General features: G+C 38.5%; 1 protein-coding gene across 2 annotated transcripts in view; it reads right to left on the minus strand.

Annotated features, from left to right (window-relative positions):
- The window catches only part of ugt8 (UDP glycosyltransferase 8), a 128868-nt gene that overhangs the window by 49958 nt on the left and 57146 nt on the right, over positions 1-21764 (minus strand). The gene's annotated exons all lie outside the window — the stretch shown is intronic.

Genomic DNA, 21764 nt, shown 5'->3' on the forward strand with positions numbered 1-21764 from the left:
ATTGATCAAATGTCAGCTCTCAGCTTTACTTTCTCTCGAGATGAGATATATTCTAGGGCATAGACCTATGCATTTTACCATTTCAAGCCTAGTTAGACTTCATTGTTCACTTGAGAGTTAGAAGGCTTTTGTGCCTGGCAATCCATATTTGGCTTGGGTGAATGCAGGGAACTCAAGCATAGTCCAGCTGATTATCATGGTTGAGAATCTTTTTGTTACATTGCAAAGTTCAAATGAAGAAATATCCAAAGTCAAGAACATAACAAAGAACTTTTGACTATCTATCAGGAACATCATTTTGTAGTTGCACAGAACATTGCATAGATGATACCTGGAATGTCATGTACAGTTCTGGCTGCAATGCTAAAGGAAGGGTGAAGAAGCAGTAGAGAAAGAGTTTAGAAGAGATTCACTATGATGTTGCCTGAAATTGAGTACTGTAGTTATAAGGACAGGATAGGTTTATTATAGGCTTACTAGAATGGAGAAGGCTGAGATCTCAAAAGGTTTATAAAATATGATAGGGTAAATCGTCAGACTCATTTTCCTAGGGCAGAGTAATCTAGTACTAGAGGAAATGTGATTGTAACAAGGCAGAAATTTGAAGGAGATGTGAGAGATACGTTTTCCTACACAGAAGCATTGAATATATAGAAGAAGCTTCCAGAGCGAGTCATGAACCCAGATGCAATTACAAAGTTTAAAAAGTCATTTAAAAGGTACTTGAGAAGGAAAGGCAGACGGATATGGTCCTATCCTAAGCAAGTGGGATTAGTATGAACAGGTATCAAGGTCATCAAGGATGAGGTCGGCTGAAAGGACTTGCTCTTGTGGGGTAAGATGCTACAAGCTCAGTAATTTTAGAAAACTACATGCCAACTTTTAATACCTCATTAGAAATTTGCTTAATTGGTACTTCAATTACATTGAGAAACGAGAAGTCAAACAAGCAACTACAAGCCAGTGAACCTGACATAAGTAGTGGGCAAGTTACTAGAAGCCATTCTGAGGGATGGAATCTACCAGCAATTGGATAGGCAATGACTGATAAGGGATAGTCATCGTGGCTTTGCGCATGGGAAATTATATCTCACAAAGCTGTTCAAATTAAGGCAGGATAGTGGAGGTTGTCTATGTTGTAAAGCCTTTGACAATGTCCCCCATAGAATGCTAGATCTCATGGGATAGCAAAGAGGGGTGTGTGGATACATAAATGGCTTGATGGCAGGGAGCAGAGTGTAATGTAAAAGGATACTTTTTGAACTGGAAGACTAATTAGTGATGCAACAGAGATCAGAGCTGGACCCATTGCTGTTTCTCAATTACATAAACCATTTGGATGCAAAAGTGCAAAACACAGCTAGTCAGTACACAGACGTCAAAAATAGGTGGTGCCATAGACAATGAAAGGTATCAAATTTACATTCAAAGAATATCTAAAGAATACAAGATTATATTCAAAGAAAAAAATTCCAAAGACATAATCCTCAAAGGAAAAAAAACACTACATCTAAACTGAGCAATGCCTATTTTGAGTATGACCCTTGTCTCCACATCCACCCTACCAAGAGTCTTCAAGATTTTAGATGTTTCTATAAGACCATAGGATACAGGATCAGAATTAGGCCATTTGGTTCATCGTCTGCTCCACCATTTCTTCATGGCTGATCCATTTTTCCACTCAGCCCCAATCTCCTGCCTTTTCCCCCCGTATTCTTTCGTTCCCTGACCAATCAAGAATCTATCAACTTCTGCCTTAAATATACATAAAGACTTGGCCTCTACAGCTGCCCGTGGCAACGAATTTCACAGATGTACCACTCTTTGGCTAAAGAAATTTCTCATCTCCATTCTAAAAGGACACCTCTCTCTTATGAGGCTGTGTCCTCTGGCCTTGGACACTCCCACCATAGGAAACATCCTCTCCACATGCACTCTATCAGGGCCTTTCACCATTCGATAGGCTTCAATTAGGATACCCCTCATTCTTCTGAATTCTAGCAAACACAGGCCCAGAGCCCTCAAACACTCCTCATCTGTCAAGCCATTCAATCTTGGTATCATTTTCATGAAACTCCTTTGAATCCTCTCCAGTTTCAGCATATCCTTTCTAAGATAAGGGACCCAAAACTGCTCACAATACTTGCATTTACAACCTTACTTTTCTATTCTAGTCCTCATAAGATGAATGTTAATATTGCATTTGCCTTCCTCATCACAGACTCAACCTGCAAATTAACCTTTTGGGAATCCTGCACAAGGACTCTTTGCGCCTCAGTTTTTTTTTGTATTTTCTCTCCATTTAGAAAATGGTCAACCTTTTCATTTGATCTACCAAAGTGCATAACCATACAGTTCTCAACACTGTATTCAATCTGCCACTTCTTTGCCTATTCTCCTAGTCTGTTTTAAGTCCTTCTGCAGCCTCCCTGCTTCCTCAACACTACTTGCGCCTCCACTTATCTTTGTATCATCAACAAATCTGGCCACAAAGTCATCAATTCCATCATCCAAACCATTACATATAACATAAAAATAAGTGGTCCCAACACAGATGCCTGTGGAACACTGCTAGTCACCAACAGCCTACCAGAAAAGGTTCCCTTTATTTCCACACTTCACTTCCTGCCAATCAGCCAATGCTAGTACCACTGTCCATCCTGTGTGTTATTTCTTCAAAGAATTACAACAGTTTTGTCAGGCAAGATTTTCCCATAAGGAAGCTATGCTGACTATGGCCTTTTGTTATCATGTGCCTCCAAGGACCCTGAAACCACATTCTTAACAATTGACTCCAACATCTGCCCAACCATTAAGGTCAGAATAACTGGCTTATAATTTCCTTTCTTCTGCCTCTCTCCCTTTTGAAGTGTGGAGTGACATTTGCAATTTTCCAGTCTACCAGAACCATTCCAGAATCTAGTGATTCTTTAAAGATTGCTACTAATGCTTCCACAATCTCTTCAGCCTCCTCTTTCAGAACCCTGCGGTGTTCACCATCTGGTCCAGGTGTCTTATCTAACTTCAGATCTTTCAGCCTTGCAAGAATCTTCTCTCTAGTAATGACCCCTGAAACTTCTACCATACTGCTGGTGTCTTCCACAGTGAAGACTGATGCAAAATACTTATTCAGTTCATCCACATTTCCTTGTCCCTCATTGCTACCTCTCCACCATTGTTTTTCAGTGGTCTGATTGCCATTCTCACCCTCCTTTACATTGTTTCAAATGCTTTCTGAACTCCATTTTAAACTTTGTCTGTTCAACCTTTACTCAGACATTATAATTAAGCTAGCATCCATCTTCAATACAAGCATCAACCAACTTTGTGTCTAATTGGCTCTTATGCTGATGCTAAGGCAATATAAAACTTTGGTCAGACCATACATGGGATATTGTGAACAGCTTTCAGGCCTTTATCTAAGAAAGGATGTGCTGGCATTGAGGGGGTCCAAAGGAAGTTCATGAGAATGATCCCAGAAATGAAATGCTTACATTATGAGATGCATTTGATGGCTCTGTGCCTGTACTCCCTGGAGTTTTGAAGAATACGGGGGTGATCTCATTGAAACTTGTCAAATATCACGAGTAGTGTAGTGGTTAGCACAATTCTTTACAGTACCAGTGACCCAAGTTCAATTCCCACTGCTGTTTGGGAGGAGTTCTTACTTTCTCCCCACATGGATTTCCTCCAGGAGGTCCAGTTTCCTCCCATAGTTCAAAGACATACCAGTTGGTGGGTTAATTAGTCATTGTAAATTGTCCTATCATTGGGCTAGATTTAAATCAGGGGTTGATGGGCAGAGCAGCTTGAAGGACTGGAAGGATCTGCTCCACAGTTTATCTCAATTAATCAATAAATACATGTGTATTTTGGAAGGCCCAGATGGTGTTCATGGAGATTATGTTTCCTATAGTGGGGAGTCTCGTACCAGAGCGTACTGATTCAGAATACAGGGATAACCCTTCAGAATGCAGATGAGGAGGAATTTCTTTAGCCAGAGTGCAGTGAGTCTATGGAAGTCATTGCCACAGACAACCGTGGAGGCCTGGTTAATGGGTATAATTAAGGTGGAGGTTGATAGGTTCTTGATGAGACTATAAGACATAGAAGCAGAATTAGGCCATTCAGGGCTGAGACTGCTCCATTATACTATCATGGCTGATCCGATACCACTCAACCTCATACACCTGCCTTCTTGTCATATCCTTTGATGCCTTAACCAATCAGGAAACTATCAACTTCCACCTTAAATATACCCACAGACTTGTTCTCCACCGTAGTCTGTGGGAGAGCATTCCACAGATTTACTACTCCCTGGCTAAAAAAAAAATCCTCCTTACCTCTGTTCAAAAGGCTCTAAATTTTGAGGCTGTGCCCTCTAGTTCTAGATAACCCACCACAGGCAGCATCCTCTCCACAGCCACCTTATCTAGTCCCTTCAGCATTAGGTAGGATTAGTAAGGGCATCAAAGATTAAAGGGAGAAACCTAATTCTGTTCCTATGTCTGATGGTCTTATTTGTTGCACAAAACCCATCCTCTGATCTTACCTATAGCCAATAATTGCCTGGCTGATCTCCAGTCTAGTTAATGGTAATTCACCCAGGGTAATGGGGGACTCAACAGAAGTAATGTAATTGATAGAGACTGTCTTCTTAGTGATGGCCGTTGGTTTTCACTTTCACATAATTATTTATCACTTATTGACTCATGCACGAATGTAATCTAGATCATAAACACAAAAGATTTTGCAGATGCTGGAAATCCAGAGTAACACACTGGGAGGATCGGGAGGAAGAGATGGCGACACAGCGCACACGGCCCCTCCAGTGAAATGATACCGTATTTGTTAAATAGGGGGCGTGCACAATTCTGATTTGATGGAGACAGACGTGAGAAGCACGAGGAACATCTGGAGAAACTTCTGAAATTCCCGGTTCGCTGCCGCTGCTACTGTGCGATCGAGAATCTCCGGAGGGGAAGGCCCCAAATCCTCAGCTTTGCCTGTTGCTGGCGGCCGGGGCTGGGAGCGAAGTGCTCGGCAGAGATGATGCTCGGTGTTCAAGGGCTGGTCAGAGGCTCAAAGTTTTCAGACAACTCAGAGTCGGACTGGGTCAGGTGCTTCCAGGATGCTGCATTGGCAAGTTTGCAGCGCTGGAAGCTCATGGCAGGGAGAGTTTTCTTCCTTCTCCCGTCTGCGTGAGATGTGGGGCTTTCAAGAGACTTTGAACCTTTTTTTTTACCGTGCCCATGGCCTGTTCTTCATCAAGTTACGGTATTGTTTGCACTGTTGTAACTATATGTTACAATTATGTGGTTTTTGTCAGTTTTTCAGTCTTGGTCTGTCTTGTGTGTCTGTGATATCACACTGGAGGAACATTGTATCATTTCTTAATGCATGCATTACTAAAAGAGGACTGCGTGTCCTGATAATCTAATCTAAATGCTAGAGGAGTTTGGCAAATCAGGCAGTATTAATAGAGAGGAATGAACATACGATGTTTCAGGCTTACACCCTACATCGGTTCTGCACATCCCTTTATTGTGGATTGTGGGCCGAAGGGCTTGTAATGTGCTATAGAATTTCTATGTTCTATCCTTGAGCAGGTTATTAGTGAGTAGATGTTCCTTGAAGCACTTGTCTACATTATCCATGACCTAATTTGGAGGTAACCAGATTAGATTTGTCTCTTTTTGTTTAAATTTGTGAACAGGTCATACTTATAATGACAAATAACCTGGAACAACTGGGCTTCAGCGCTTTAGTCAACAATAAACACAGAATGGCAACTGAGCCAATTCACGTACTCTGTCTAAACCAGCAACTGAGCTAATTCACAGACATTTTGATTGGACAGTGGCGCACACGCAGTAGAAGTGTTCCGCGCAGGTCCAGAAGGTTGTAAAACTCAATTCCCAAAGATGAGAGGTACCGTCTAGCAGAACGATCATTGTCGGAGTGGTTTGAGTCAGAGTGCAAAGGCTTTGGCTTAACAGGCTTTGGTGAAAACAGGCAGAGGCAAGGTAGGTAGGTAAGCTTATTTCTTACTTCTTTTTCTTATTTAACTCTTGAAAGAATAGGGGGTATAACTACAGGGCTTGTGTTCTGTTCTGGGTGTCAGATGTGGGACTTCCAGGAGACTTCCAGCCTCCCTGATGGCCACATCGGCACCACGTGCATTGATATGCAGCTCCTTGGAGACCACGTTAGGAAACTGGAGCTGCAACTTGATGACCTTCAGCTTGTTAGGGCAAGTGAGGAGCTGACAGAAAGGAGTTACAGGGAGATACTCACCCCAAGGCTGCAGGAGACAGATAAATAGGTGACTGTCAAGAGAGGGAAGGGAAAACATCAGATAGTGGAGAGAACCCCTATGGCCATCCCTCTCGACAATAAGTACTCCATTTTGAGTAGAGTTGGTTGGGGGGGTGCTACCGGGGGGAAGCAACAGCGCCCATGCATCTGGACTGAACCTGGCCCTGTGGCTCAGAAGAGTAGGGGATTGAAGAGGATGGCAGGAGTAATAGGGGACTCAATAGTTAGGGGAACAAATAGGTGATTCTGTGGATGCGAGAAAGAAACGTGGAGGGTAGTTTGCCTCCCAGGGGTCGAGATCCGTAATGTTTCTGAACGCATCCACAATATCACAAAAAGGGAGGGCGAGCACCCAGAAGTCGCGGTACATATTGGTACCAACAACATAGGTAGGAAAAGGGAGAGGTTCCTTAAAACAGAATACTGTACAGGGAGTTAGGAAGGAAGTTGAGAAGCAAGACCTCAAGAGTAGTAATCTTGAGATTGCTGCCTGTGCCACATGACAGCAAGGATAGGAATAGAATGAGGTGGCAGAATAATTGGAGCAGGTGGCAGGGATTCAGATTCCCGGACATGTACAAAAGAGACAGGTTGCACTTGAATCCAAGGGGATCAATATCCTTGTGGGCAGGTTTACTAGAGCAGTTGGGACTGGTTTAACCTAATATGGCAGGGGGATGAAAATCAGTATGATAGAGCTGAGGACGAGCCAGCAGGTTTACAAGTTGATGATGTAATATGAATGTGAGAAAGGGCAAACCAATGATTTGGTACAAATGCAGACAGAGCAAAGAGTTAAATTGCACCACAGAGGCAAAATTCAAAGGGGTGAAGAATGCAGAACTAAGGGTGCTAGTATTCTGAATAAGGTGGACGAACCTGTGGCGCAATTAGAGATTGATCAGTATGACGCTGTGGGCATCGCTGAGTCATGGCTGAAAGAAGGTCATAGCTTGGAGATTAATATCAAAGGATATTCTGTGAACTGAAAAGTCAGGAAGGCATAGGTGGTGGTGTGGCTCTGTTGGTAAGAGATGGAATTACATCTTTAGAAAGAGGTGTAAAGTGTCAGAGAATGTTGGATCTTTGTGGGTGGAGTTAACAAACTGCAAGAATAAAAAAAATTATAAGAATCATATATAGGCCTCCAAATAGTAGCCAAGATGTGGAGTTGAGATGGCAAAGGGAGCTGAAAAAGTTATGTAATAAGGGTAACGGCACAATTGTAATACACAAGGGAATTGGGAAAATCAGGTTGGTATTGAAGTACAAGACAGGGAATTTGTTGAATGCCTTTGATATGGCATTCAGAGCAGCTTATGCTAGAGCCTACTTGGGGAAAGGATATCTTAGATTGGGTGTCCAGATTTTATTAGGAAGCTTAAGGTAAAGGAATCCTAAAGAGGCAGTGATCATAATATGATTGAATTCATACTGCTATTTGAAAGAAAATCATAAATCACATGTATCAGTATCACAATGGAATAAAGGGAATGAGAGGCATAAGAGAGGAGCTTGCACAGGTGGATTGGAGGTGGGAATGATGGCAGATCAGAGGTGGCTGAAGTTTCTGATAATAGTTCACAAGGCACAGGATAGATATGTCCCATAGAAGTTCTTTTCAAATGGCAGGGTTAGGCAACTGTGACCGATGAGGGGAGTTAACAACTACATAAAAGCCAAGGAAAGGGCATATAAGGTAGCAAAAGTGAGAGGGAAGTTGGGTGATTGGGAATTTTTAAAAATCCAACAAAAGGCAACTAAAAAAGTTATAAGAAGGGAAAAGAAGAAATATGATGGCATACTAGCCAATACTATAAAGCAGGATACCAAAACTTCTTTCAGTTATATAAAGAGTAGGAGGAAGATGAGGGTTGATATTGGACCACTGGAAAATGAGGCTGGTGAGATAGTCATGGGGGACAAATGGTAGATGAACTTAACGGGTATTTTGCATCAGTCTTCAATCTGGAAGACACTATTTGTGCGCTAGAGGTCCATGAGTATCAGGGAGCAGGAGTGAGTGCTATTGCTATTACAAAGGAACAATGTGCTAGGCAAACTCAAAGGTCTTCAGGTGGATAAGTCACCTGGACCAGATAGACTATATGCCAGAGTCCTGAGAGAAGTTGCTAAAGAGATAGCAGATGAATTTGTTGTGATCTTTCAAGAATCACTTGATTCTGGCCTGATCCCAGAGGAATGGAGAATTGGAAATGTTACTCCACTGTTTAAGAATGGAGGAAAGCAAAAGAAAGGAAATTACAGGCCAGTTAGCCTAACCTCAGTGGTTGAGAAAGTATTAGAGTCCATTTTTAAGGATGTGGTTTTGGGGTACTTGAGACTAATGATAAAATAAGTCAAAATCAGCATGGTTTCTGTCAAGGGACATCTTGCCTGACAAATCTGTTAAGAGTTCTTCAAGGAAGTAACAAGCAGGGTGGACAAAGGAGAGGCAGTGCATGTCATTTACTTTGATTCAGAAGGCATTTGATAAGGTGCCACACATGAGGCTGCTTAACAAGATAAAATTCCATAGCATTACAGAAAAGGTACTGACGTAGACAGAGAAATGGCTGACAGGCAGGAGGCAGCGATTGGGAATAAAGGGGGCCTTTGCCGGTTGGCTGCCAGTGACTTGTGGTGTTCCTCAGGAGTCAGTATTGGAACTGTTAATTTTCACATTGTTTGTCAATGACTTAGATAATGGAATTCGTGGCTTTGTGGCAAAGTTTGCAGATGATACAAAGATAGGTGGGGAGAGGTGTAGGCTGTGCTGAGGAAGCAATGTGATTGCAAAAGGACTTAGATAAATTGGAACAAGACGCAAAAAAAAAAGTGCCAGATGGAATACAGTGTTCGGAAATGTATGATAATGCATTTTGGTAAAAAGAACAAAAGTGCAGACTATTATCCAAATGGGGAGAAGGTTCAAACATCAGAGATGCAAAGGGACTTAGGAGTCCTCGTGCAAGAATCCCAGAAGGTTAATTTACAGGTTGAGTCTTTTGTAAAGAAGGCAAATGCAATGTTGGCATTTATTTCAAGGGAATAGAATTTATAAACAAAGAGATAATGCTGCGGCTTCATAAGACTGTCAACAATTTTGGGCCCCATATATCAGAAAGGATGTGTTGTTATTGGAGACAGTCCAGAGGAGGTTCACGAGGATGATTCCCAGAATGAAGGGGTTAACATATGAGGAGCATTTGGCAGTTTTGGGCCTGTATTGACTGGAATTAAGAAGAATGCAGGGGGCGGGGTGGGTGGTAATCTCACTGAAACCTACAAAAGGTTGAAAGGACTAGATAAGGTGGATGTGGAGAGGATGTTTCCTATTGTGGGGGTGTCCAGAATTAGAGGGCACAGCCTCAAAATTGAAGTGCAACCCTTTAGAATAGAGGTAAGTAGTGGAATGTTCTGCCACAGACAGCTGTGAAGGCCAAGACCATGGGTATATTTAAAGTGAAAATTGATAGTTTCCTGATTGGTCAAGGCATCAAAGTTTATAACAAGAAGGCAGATTTATGGGGTTGAGAGGGATCCGGGATCAGCCATGATAGAATGGTGAAGCAGACTGGATTGGCTGAATGGCCTAATTCTACACCTTTATCTTATGGTCTCTGTCTAAACCAACAACTGAGCCAATGCACTGACCATCTAAACCAGCTATCAAATTTGTTGATCTTTAAGTTCTTACTGAACAATCATGTAATTTTAAAGTTTATGGAGAATACCCTTCATGTAGTAACAGGAAACTCCAGTTAATTTTATAGCTAGTAACTACACATATACATTCTAATTTCAACTATTCAAATTCCAATTGTGTTACTGTAATATTTACTGTAATATTTCATTTAGATCTTAATATTTCAGATTATTAATAAAACACACTGAGGAATTCCATGCAGGCAACAACATCCAAATACCTTTCATTATTTCTTACCTCAGGTTTCGTAATTAATATCACTGTTACAGCAATCTGCTGCAGTAAACAACCAACTAGCATAATATAGATTACTTAATTGGCTATCAGAAAATTAGGAATAACAGTGTAGACTCTGGAGGTATCCCTTTTCCCCTTAAACACATTGTTAATAAATGATTTGAAATGTTTCTCATATTACAAAGGCTTACGATTGGGTGAACAATACTGTGATTGCTTCAACTGGTCAACAGTATGGTCGAGAAGATGGAATTGAACCAGACAAGTAATTGTAACTAGATTGGATAATTTTCAGCCACAAATGCTGGAGTTCACAACTTTTGAGGAACCGTACAGCAGTTTGAAGGAGAATATTAATTACCATTAAACTGGACTTGGGCAAAGAATAAATAAATAATTATCACGGATTATTTAATACTTATTACGATGATTCAGAACTATACAAGAGTCTCAGTGCAACCTATGCAGGCTATTTTAAGAGTGAAAAAACGATTTCAATTGAAGTTAAAGACTGAATTGAGTGTATGTCAGCTCTGGCAGGGTTTGCAGGCCATTATATCCTACAAGGCATCACTGTGATGCTTCATTCCCAACTGAATTCAATATATTTTATTCCCACTTTCAAAAATGAATAAAACTACACCTGTGAGATCCCTGCAGCATCTGCTGACCCTGTGACCTCTGTTTCAGAGGCCAATGTCAGAACATCTTTCATGAGGAGAAACCCTCAGAAGGCGTCAGGTCCTGTTGGTGTACCTGGTAGAGCGATGAAAGCCTGTGCCAACCAACTGGCAGCAGTGTTCAAGATCTTCAATCTCTCACTGCTGCAATCAGAGATTCCCACTTGCTTCAAAAGGGTGAAATCAGGTCAACGCCCAAGAACAGGGTGAGCTGCCTCAATGACCATCAACCAGTTGCACTCATATCTACGGCGATGAAATGCTTGGAGAGGTTGGTCATGGCCAGAATTAACTCCGGCCTAATGAAGGACCCAAAACCCGCCGCATGGTAGCATTGTGCTTTGTGCGACGCTATTCTAGCTTGGGGCAGACTTCAGAGTCTACTCTAGATTCTCTGTAAGGAATCCCTGTACATCCTTCTCGTGGAAAGAGTGAGTTTTCCCCAGGTGCTCCGGGGAAGAAGTACCAAAGACGTACTAATTATATTAATTAGTCATTTTAAGTTGTCCCGTGATTAGGTAGAGTTAATTGGGGTTGCTGCTGTAGCGAGGAAGAGCCTACTTCACACTGCATCACCAAATAAAATAAATATACCTATAGCTACAATAGGACATTGCAGATGCAACCTCACTGGCTCTGCATTCGGCCTTGGATCACCTGAATAGCAATACCTACATGAGACTACAGTTCATGGACTTTAGCTCAGTGTTCAACACCATTTTTAATCAACAAGCTCCAAGACCTGGGCCTCCCTCTGCAACTTGACTTCCTCATGGGAGAGCACAGTCAGTGTGGATCAGAAATAACACATCCTTACTGACATCAGTACTGGTGCACCTGAAGGATATGTGCTTAGCCCACTACTCCTACACTCTTTACACCCACAACTGTATGATGTTAAAAGATATCTATAAATTTGGCAGAATTTCAGATGGTAACAAGGAGACGTATGGGAGTGAGATAGATCAGATGGTTGGGTGGTGTCTCAATAACAACATTGTACTCAACGTCAAAAAGATCAAGGAATTGATTGTGGACTTCAGGAAGGGGAAGTTGAGGGAACACACACCAGTCTTCATCGAGGAAACAACAATGGAAAGGATGAGCAGTTTCAAATTCTTGGGTGTCAACATCTCTGAAGATCTATCTTGGGCCCAATATGACGGTGGCTGTATTTCATTAAGCGTCTGAGAAGACTTGGTATGTCACCAAAGATTCTTGCAAATTTTATAGGTGTACTGTGCAGAGATTCTAACTGGATTGGAGGGTCACCTGCTCAGGATCGGAAAAAGAAGCATCAAGTTGTAAACTAAGCCAGCTCCATCATGGACACTAGCCTCCCAGACATCAAGGACATCTTCAAAACGCGATGCCTCAAAAAAGTGGCATCCATCATCATCCTCCGTCACCCAGGACATGCTTTTCTCTTTGCTACCATCATCGTAGTGGTACAGAGTCTCACGACACACATTCAACTTTTAGGAACAGCTGCGTCCCCTCCACCGTTAGATTTTTGAATGGACAAAGAACCCATGTACACTATCTCACTATTTTTTCCCTTTATTTACTCTTTGTACTTTTTGCATTACTTATTGAATTTTTTAAAATACTTTATTTAATGCATAGTTTATCTATAATGTATTACAATGCACTGCTGCCACAAAACAAGAAATTTTGCCACATATGCCAGTGATGTTATATGTTAATTTATGCTACCAACTTTAAAAAGTGAACAATTAATTTTAGTTACTGGTATGTGATGTGGCATTAAGTCCAAATTCATTATTATAAAATAATACATCAGCTGTCAGCCAAACCGAAGAAAAAGTACATTTTTGCTCAAAGATCTGCGCAGCACTATTTGTTATTTCCTGCTCTGTCAATTAAAATAAACTGAATGCAAAAACAAACACAACTTTGCACTGATGCTGCACTGTTGCACGCATTTGATTTTCATTAAAGTGGGGAAAGTAAAAATGTGTCAAAGATTAAAAATGTCAATGAAGTAAAAGTTTGATTTTAAATTTGGCAGTCAACCTTCTGTACCACATATCATATTTTAGATCAAATGCTTGATTCATTTCATTGCTTTCTTTGTCCCTTGATTTCCCACATTCATCTAATTTGTAAGCTTCACTGAAGAGCAGTTCATTTGGTAACTAAAACACCCTTTATACACCAAGCACATAACAAAATCACCAGAGGGAAAATACGATGAAAGTATTATAATTATTTTGTGCTTGGGATACTCTAAATGCGAACTCTTGTTATTCTAGTGTTTTACATACTAAATTGCCCTGCTGTTGAAGAGGCGTATGGAAGTTAGATGCTGCAGTGTGAATTTAAGGCAATAGAGGGCAATAAGTTGAACCACACATTTCAATTCCATCCAACAGTCTGCAGAACAGATTTGTAGAGAGATCACTGACTGCTGCAAGAAACGAAGTTGTAGTAGTAGATGACTTTACACTTCCCACTATTGACTGGGACAATACAAATTTGTTCCTCTAAATTTGTGGACTGTTGGATGGTCTTTTTTTTTAATATAATTTTTATTAAATTTTCAAAAAGAATACAAGATAAAACCTACCCTTAACCCTCCCCCCCCCCCATATATAGTCCTACCTAAAAAGAAAGAGAAAAAAAAGAGAAGAACCACCTGGTTATTGGAAGGTTTCCACATGCTCCATGGGATTCAAAATAAATTTGGTATAATTATTCGTTACTTTCCCCAAGTAACCAAAATCTTTATCGGAGCACTTAAATATGCCATCCTATCTTTTGTAAATAAGGGCGCCAAATATTCAAAAATGTTACATATTTATCTCTTAAATTATAAGTAATTTTTTCAAGTGGAATAGAACTAGCCATTTCATTATTCCAACGATCCATACTTAAATACGAATCAGATTTCCAAGTAACTGCTATAGTCTTCTTAGCTACTGCCAATGCAATTTTTATAAATTCTTTCTGATATTTATTCAATTTAAGTTTGGTTTTATCCCTTCAATATCACCTAATAGAAATAATACAGGGTTATGTGGAAGTTGAATTCCAGTAATTTGTTCCAATAAGACTCTTAAATTTATCCAAAAGGGTTGAATTTTAAAACAAGACCAAGTAGAATGTAAAAAAGTACCAATTTCTTGATTACACCGAAAACATTTATCAGATAGATTTGAATTTAATCTATTTATTTTTTGTGGTGTATTATATAATTGGTGTAAAAAATTATATTGTACTAATCTAAGTCAAACATTTATTGTATTTGTCATACTGTCAAGACAAAGTCTTGACCAATTTGTTTCATCAATATTAATATTCAGATCTGTTTCCCATTTTTGCTTTGACTTATGGATTCCTTGTTTAATTGTCTGTTCTTGAATCAAATTATACATACAAGAAATAACTTTTTTAATTTTCCCTTTTTGAATTAAAATTTCAATTTCATTAGGCTTTGGCAAAAACATTGTTTGACCCAGCTTACCTATTAAGTAAGCCCTTAATTGAAAGTAACAAAAGAAAGTATTATTAGATATTTTATATTTATCCTTTAATTGTTCAAATGACATCAATATACCTCGCTCAAAACAGTCTCCTATAAATTTAATCCCTTTTTGGTACCAATTATATAAAAGTTGATTATCCATTGTAAAAGGAATAAGTCTGTTTTGGAACAAAGGTCTCCTTGCTAATAGAGATTTCTGTGTTTCCTTATCAACATTTATCTTATTCCATAGATCAATCAAATGTGTTAATATAGGAGATTCTTTCTTTTCCCATATCCATTTAGATTCCCATTTATATATAAAATCTTCAGGTTTATTTTCTCCTATCTTGTCTAGTTCTATTTTAATCCATGCTGGTTTTTGATCATTGAAAAAAGATGCAATAAATCTAAGTTGATTTGCTTTATAGTAATTTTTAAAGTTTGGAAGTTGTAATCCTCCTAACCCAAATTTACATGTCAGTTTTTCCAATGATATTCTTGACATTTTACCTTTCCAAAGAAATTTTCTCACACATTTATTTAACTCTTGAAAAAATTTCTGTGGCAATTGTATTGGTAATGTTTGAAACAAATACTGTAATCTAGGAAATATATTCATTTTTACAACATTGACTCTACCTACTAATGTTATTGGTAGTATCATCCATTTGTCAAGATCTTCTTGAATTTTTTTCAACAGTGGCAAATAATTAAATTTATATAAATTCTTTACATCATTATCAAGTCTTATACCTAAATACTTTATACCATTTACCGGCCATCTAAATTGGGTTACTAATTGACATTGACTATAGTCTCCTTTAGTAAGAGGTAAAATTTCACTTTTATCCCAGTTTATTTTGTAACCTGATACCTTCCCATATTCATCCAATCTAGAAGATAATTTATGTAACGAATGTTGTGGGTTTGTTAAATATATCAAAACATCATCGGCAAAAAGATTAATTTTATATTCCTCTTGGTTAACTCTAAAACCCATAATATCTGGATCAATTCTAATTAGTTCTGCTAATGCCAATACAAATAAAGCAGGTGATAGTGGACAACCTTGTCTAGTTGACCTTTTTAACTGGAATGGTGTTGAAATTTACTTTAGCTTTAGGGTTAGAATTTAAAGTTTTAATCCAATTTATAAAAGATGTTCCTAACCCATATTTTTCTAATACTTTAAATAAAAAATCCCATTCTAATCTATCAAATGCTTTTTCTGCATCCAAAGCTACTACTATACTCTTCCCATCCCTTTTTTGTGCCAAATGAATTATACTGAGTAGCCGAGTTACATTATCTGCCAATTGTCTATTTTTAATAAATCCTGTTTGATCCATATGTATTAATTTTGGTAAATATTTAGATAATCTATTCGATAAAATTTTTGCTATTATCTTATAATCCGTATTCAATAAAGAAATAGGCCTGTATGATGTTGGTTTCATAGGATCTCTGTCCTTTTTTGGCAATACTATTACAATCGCTGTTGAAAAAGATTCTGGAAGTTTATGTATTTTTTCTGCTTGAGGTATTAGTTCCATAAAAAGAGGAAATAATAAATCTTTAATTTTTTATAAAATTCAGGTGGAAAACCATCTTCTCCTGGAGATTTATTACTTTGGAGTGATCCTAAAGCTTCTTCAACTTCTTTTAATGTAAAAGGCATATCTAATCCCCTCTGTTCTTCCAAATTCAATTTTGGAAGAGAAACTTGTGATAAAAACCTTTCTATCTCATTAACATCATTTTGGGATTCTGATTGATATAATTCAGAATAAAAATTTTTTAAAGGTTTCATTTATTTCAAGAGGTTTATAAGATATTTTATTTGTCCTTGTTCTAATTGCATTTATTGTTTTGGAAGCTTGTTCTGTTTTCAACTGCCAGGCAAGAATTTTATGTGCTCTCTCACCTAACTCATAATACCTTTGTTTAGTTCTTATAATTGCTTTTTCCGTTCTATATGTCTGAAGCGTATTATATTGTAACTTCTTATTGAGAAGTTGTCTTCGTTTTTCTTCTGACATATATCTTTGAGATTCTTTTTCTATTCTTGTAATCTTTTTCCAATTGATCTAGTTCTGCCATATATTCTTTCTTAATTTTAGACGTTTAGCTTATTATCTGGCCCCTAAGATATGCTTTCATCGCATCCCATAATATAAATTTATCCTCCACTGAATGAAAATTTGTATCCAAAAAAAATTGAATCTGCTTTTTCATAAAATCACAAAAATCTTGACGCTTTAATAATGTTGAATTAAATCTCCATCTATAAGCCACTTCTTCCTTGTCAGCTATTATTATTGTCATTAATAAAGGAGAATGATCTGATAATATTCTTGCTTTATATTCCATATTTTTCACTCTGTGTTGAATATGCATTGATAATAGAAAAAAATCTATCCTTGAGTAAGTTTTATGTCTATGGGAATAGAACGAATAGTCTCTTTCTTTAGGATTGATTCTTCTCCATATATCAATCAAATTTAAATCTTTCATCAATGATAAAGTTAAATTTACTACCTTCGATTTTATAACAGCCTTGATTGATCTATCTAAGACTGGGTCTAAGCAAAAATTAAAGTCTCCTCCAATTAATATTTTTTCATGTGCATCCGCCAAATTCAAAAAAGCTTCTTGTATGAATTTTGCATCATTTTCGTTTGGTGCATAAATATTCATAGAAGTCCATAGTTCGGAAAAAAGTTGACAATGTATAATCACATATCTCCCCGCAGAATCAGTTATTACATTTTGTATTCTAATTGGTAACGTTTTATTGATCAAAATTGCTACTCCCCTCGCTTTTGAATTAAATGAAGCCGCAACAACACTACCCACCCAATCTCTCTTTAGTTTCTGATGTTCTATTTCTGTTAGGTGCGTTTCCTGTAAAAAAGCTGAATCTATCTTCATTTTTTTAATATATGTTAAGATTCTTTTTCTTTTCACTGGTCCATTAAGCCCATTAACATTAAAACTCAAAAAATTCAATAAATTAGTCATTATTCTTAACAAAGTTACTCCAATCTAAAACATTACTTATCTTCTCAACTCTCATAGTTCCTTGGGGAATTTCTTTAAACTTCACCATGTTGCTATGTGTTCCTCCCCCAACCTTCCAGGCAAAAAGAAAAAAAGATAGAAAAAAAAGAAAAAACAAAATACCCCCCCACTAATGTTGTGAATGAAAGGATACACACTACCCCCCTCCACTTTACGGGTCGCGTCAAAAGCCACGCTTGCACACATGATTAATGTAGCAATCGATCAGTGCTTCTTCCAGCTCCTCCGCAACAAAAAAAGTTATATATATATATATATATATATATATATATATATATATATATATAGACAAAATTAGTATTACTATTCCCAACTAATTTCCTCCAGTGTTAACCTTTCTCACCCACCTCATTTAATTAATAATATATTTATACATTCATCCAGCTTCAAAAATCCAACAAGTCCATTCTTTAACCCAATCTTCATCTTCAATCTATGTCTCTCTCCTGAGTTTGTTCTTGTATCTGGTGAATATTCAGAAAATCTTGCACAAACTGCTCTGCTTTCTGGTAGTCATCAAAAAATCCTTTTTCTCCACCAGGCAAAAAAATCTTCAAAGTTGCAGGATAACACAGTATAAATTGATAACCATGATCCCATAGGGTTTTTTTCACTGGATTAAACTTCTTCCTTTTCTTCAAAAGTTCGTAACTTATATCAGGGTAGAAAAAAACTTTGTTCCCTTTAATTATCAATGGCCCTTTTCTATCTTTGGCAGCTCGAGCAGCTGCCTGTAGAATCTTTTCCTTGTCTTGAAATCTTAAGAATTTTATTAAAATCGATCGTGGATATTGGTCATCTTTTGGTTTTGGTCTTAGAGCTCTATGTGCCCGCTCAATTTCAATTGGTCGAGCCTCCTCTCCCATTTGCAAAACATCCGGGATCCATCTTTGAAAAAATTCTATTGGCTTTTCTCCCTCCATATCTTCTGTAAGACCAACAATTTTAATGTTATTACGTCTACTGAAATTTTCCAACATATCCACTTTCTCCAAGAGTCGGTTTCTTTCTGAATTCCAAACAAGCAAATCATTTTCTGTTTTTTCCACTCTATCATTCATAAGCCCCATTTCTCTTTTCCATCTTCTGAAACTTCTTTTCCATTTTGTCCTGTCTTTCCATAACTTTATTATAGCACCTCTTCGTATCTCTGAGCTCTTCTCTTACTTTTCTTAATTCAGCCGTTGATTGCAATAGAGCCTCTCTTATGTCTCTATCATCTCCTTTACTTCCACTCGCTTCCAATTCTTCCTCCTCTTCTTCATCTGTGTTCTCTGCAGAGTCCAATTCTGACTCTGAGTCATTTTCAATTGCAGTGGGTGTCGGTTCTTGTAGTTTGCGTTGTGTCGATTTGCGCATGCGCTCTTCTTGGCGCATGCGCATTTCCGGTGTCTTCTTCGGAGAAACCGTTGCCACCGCCATTGCTCCCTGTTCTACCGAAGGAGATCCAACCTGAGTCCGAGGCTCCATCGTTGCAGTAGGCCCTTTTTTCTTCCCGTCTCGCGGCTGCTTCGCAACAGCAGACTTTTTTTGTTGCAGTTTAGGAGGCATATCGTAAAGTAGTCTTACAAAGTTTATAAATAGTTTTGAGAAAATATTTACCAACTTTGTTTTATTTAAACGGTACTTTACTGATTTGCTGAGGGACCCTTGATTGCCTTAAATAAATAAAACACACTGCAGCATCTAGCTTCCATACTATAAAAGCACAAGATGGGATAGAGCTTGTCAGCTGTGTTCAGGAAAGTCTCTTTAATCTATCTCAACAACAGAGTGCAAGACTTGATCTCTTATCAGGGAATGTAACAAGGGAAGTGACAGAAGTTTGAGTAGGGGAACACTTTGCAGCTAGTGATCATAATGCCATTAGTTTCAATGTAATTGTGTAAAAGGATAGGTTCGATCCTAGGGTTGAGATTCTAAATTAGAAAACAGCCAATTTTGATGGCATCAGAAAGGATCTGGCAAGTGTGGATTGGCCAGTCTGTTTTCTGGCAAATGTGTACCTGGTAAGCGGGAGGCCTGCAAAAGTGAAATTTTGAGAGTACAGAGATTGCATCTGCCTATCAAAATAAAAGGCAAGGATAACTGGTTTAGTGAACTTTGGTTTTTGAGAGATATTGAGGCCCTGGTATAGGCAGGTAGGAAAAAATGAATTTCTTGTTGAGTATAGGAAATGCTAGGGTAAGGAATCTTTATATGCGATTTAGTATAATGTACTGATATATATTTTTTCTTGTACTCTGTATTCTTATATGTAAAATTAATATAAATATTGAAAAAGGAGAAATGCAAGAGAACACTTACCAAAGAAATCAGGGGAGCAAAGAGGCAGCAAGAGGTTGCACTAGCAGACAAGATGAAGGAGGATCCTAAGGGCTTCGACAGATATGTCAAGAGCAAAAGAATTGCAAGGGACAAAATTGGCACTCTGGAAAAGTAGAATGGTAATCATGCACAGATCTAAAAGAGATGGGGAGATCTTAAATTGATTTCTTGCATCTGTATTTACTTGGGAGATGGTCACAGAGTCTATCGATGTGAGGCAAAGCAGCAATGAGGTCATGGATCCTATACAGATTACAGAGGATGAAGCGTCTGCTGTCTTGAGGCAAATTAAGGAATACAAATCCCCAGGGGCTAACAATGTGTTCCTTTGGATCCTATGGAACGTAAGTGCAGAATTGCAGGCGCCCTAGCAGAGATATTGAAATTATCCCTTGTGACAGGTGAGGTACCAAAGAACTGGAGGACAGCTAATGTTATCTGTTGTTTAAGAAAGGCTATAAGAATAAACTAGGAAATTATAGGCCAGTGCGCCTAACAGTGGGTGAGTTACTGGAAGGTGTTCTATAGGACCAGGGATTGATTGGTGATAGTCAGCATAGCTTTGTGCATAATAGGTCATGTCTAACTAACCTTATACAGTTTTTCAAGGAGGAAAGTTGATATAGGCAAAGCAATGGATAGTGTCTACATGGACGTCAGCAAGGTTCAGTTGCTTGGCATTCAAGATGAGGTTGTAAATTCGATTAGACATTGGGTCCACTGGAGAAGTCAGAATATGGTAGTAGATGTTTGCGTGTCTGACTTGGAGGCCTATGACTAATGGAGTGCTGTAGAGATTGCTGCTGGATCCATTGTTGTTTGTCATCTATATCATTGATCCAGATGATTATATAGTTAACTGGATGAACAAATTTATGGATGACACCAAGTTTTGGAGGGTATAGTGGAGAGAGGAAGATTATCAAAGCTTACAGTGGGATCTGGACCAGGTGGAAAAATGGGCTGAAAAATGGCAAATGGTGTTGCATCTTAGGAGGACCAACCAAGGTAGGTCTTACACATTGAGTGGTAGGACACTGAGAAGAAGTGTGGTAGTAAAAAGGGATCTGGAAATACAGATCTGTAATTCATTGAAAGTGGTGCCATAGGTAATTTGGTCGTAGAGAAAGCTTTCCACACATTGGCCTTCATAGATCAAAGTACCGTGTACAGGAGTTGGGATGTTATGTTGAAGTTGTACAAGATGTTGGTGAGGCCTAATTTGAAATATTGTGTGCAGTTTTGGTCACCACCTACAGGAAGGATGCAAATAAGATTTAAAGAGTGCAGAAGAAAACTACATGGATGTTGCCGTGACTGGAGAACCTGAGTTATAAGGTAAGATTGAATAGGATATAACTTTATTCCCTAGAACATAGAAGTTTGAGGGGAGATTTGATGGAGGTATACCAACTTATGAGCTCTATGTATAGGGCATTTTCCACTGAGGTTGGGTGAGACTACAACTAGAGGTCATGGATTAAGGGTGAAAGGTGAAATAAGGGGAACACGAGGGAAACCTTCTTCACTCAGAGTGTGGAGTGAGCTGCCAGTGCAAGTGGTGGATGCAATTTCAATTTTAATGTTTAAGAAGAGTTTGGATAGGTACATGGATGGGATAGTATGGAGGGCTATGGTCCCTATACAGGTTGATGGAGTTTAAATGGTTTGGCATGGACTGGATGGCATAATCACGACTGGAATACAGGTGATAAGTCAACTATAAGTCACTTATAAGTGGCTAATACACTCAATTTAGTTTCTAAAAGGGTTTATCAAACGAATTTAATATTAAACACAGTGCATATTTTCCTCCCATGAATATAGTGATAAGTCAATTATAAGTCACTTATAAGTCAATAGCATCATAACATTTTAAGTAACATTTGGATATTAAACACACAGCGCATATTTTCCTCAT

This window comes from Mobula birostris, chromosome 3 (genome assembly GCF_030028105.1).
Source record: "Mobula birostris isolate sMobBir1 chromosome 3, sMobBir1.hap1, whole genome shotgun sequence".
NCBI lineage: Eukaryota > Metazoa > Chordata > Chondrichthyes > Myliobatiformes > Myliobatidae > Mobula > Mobula birostris.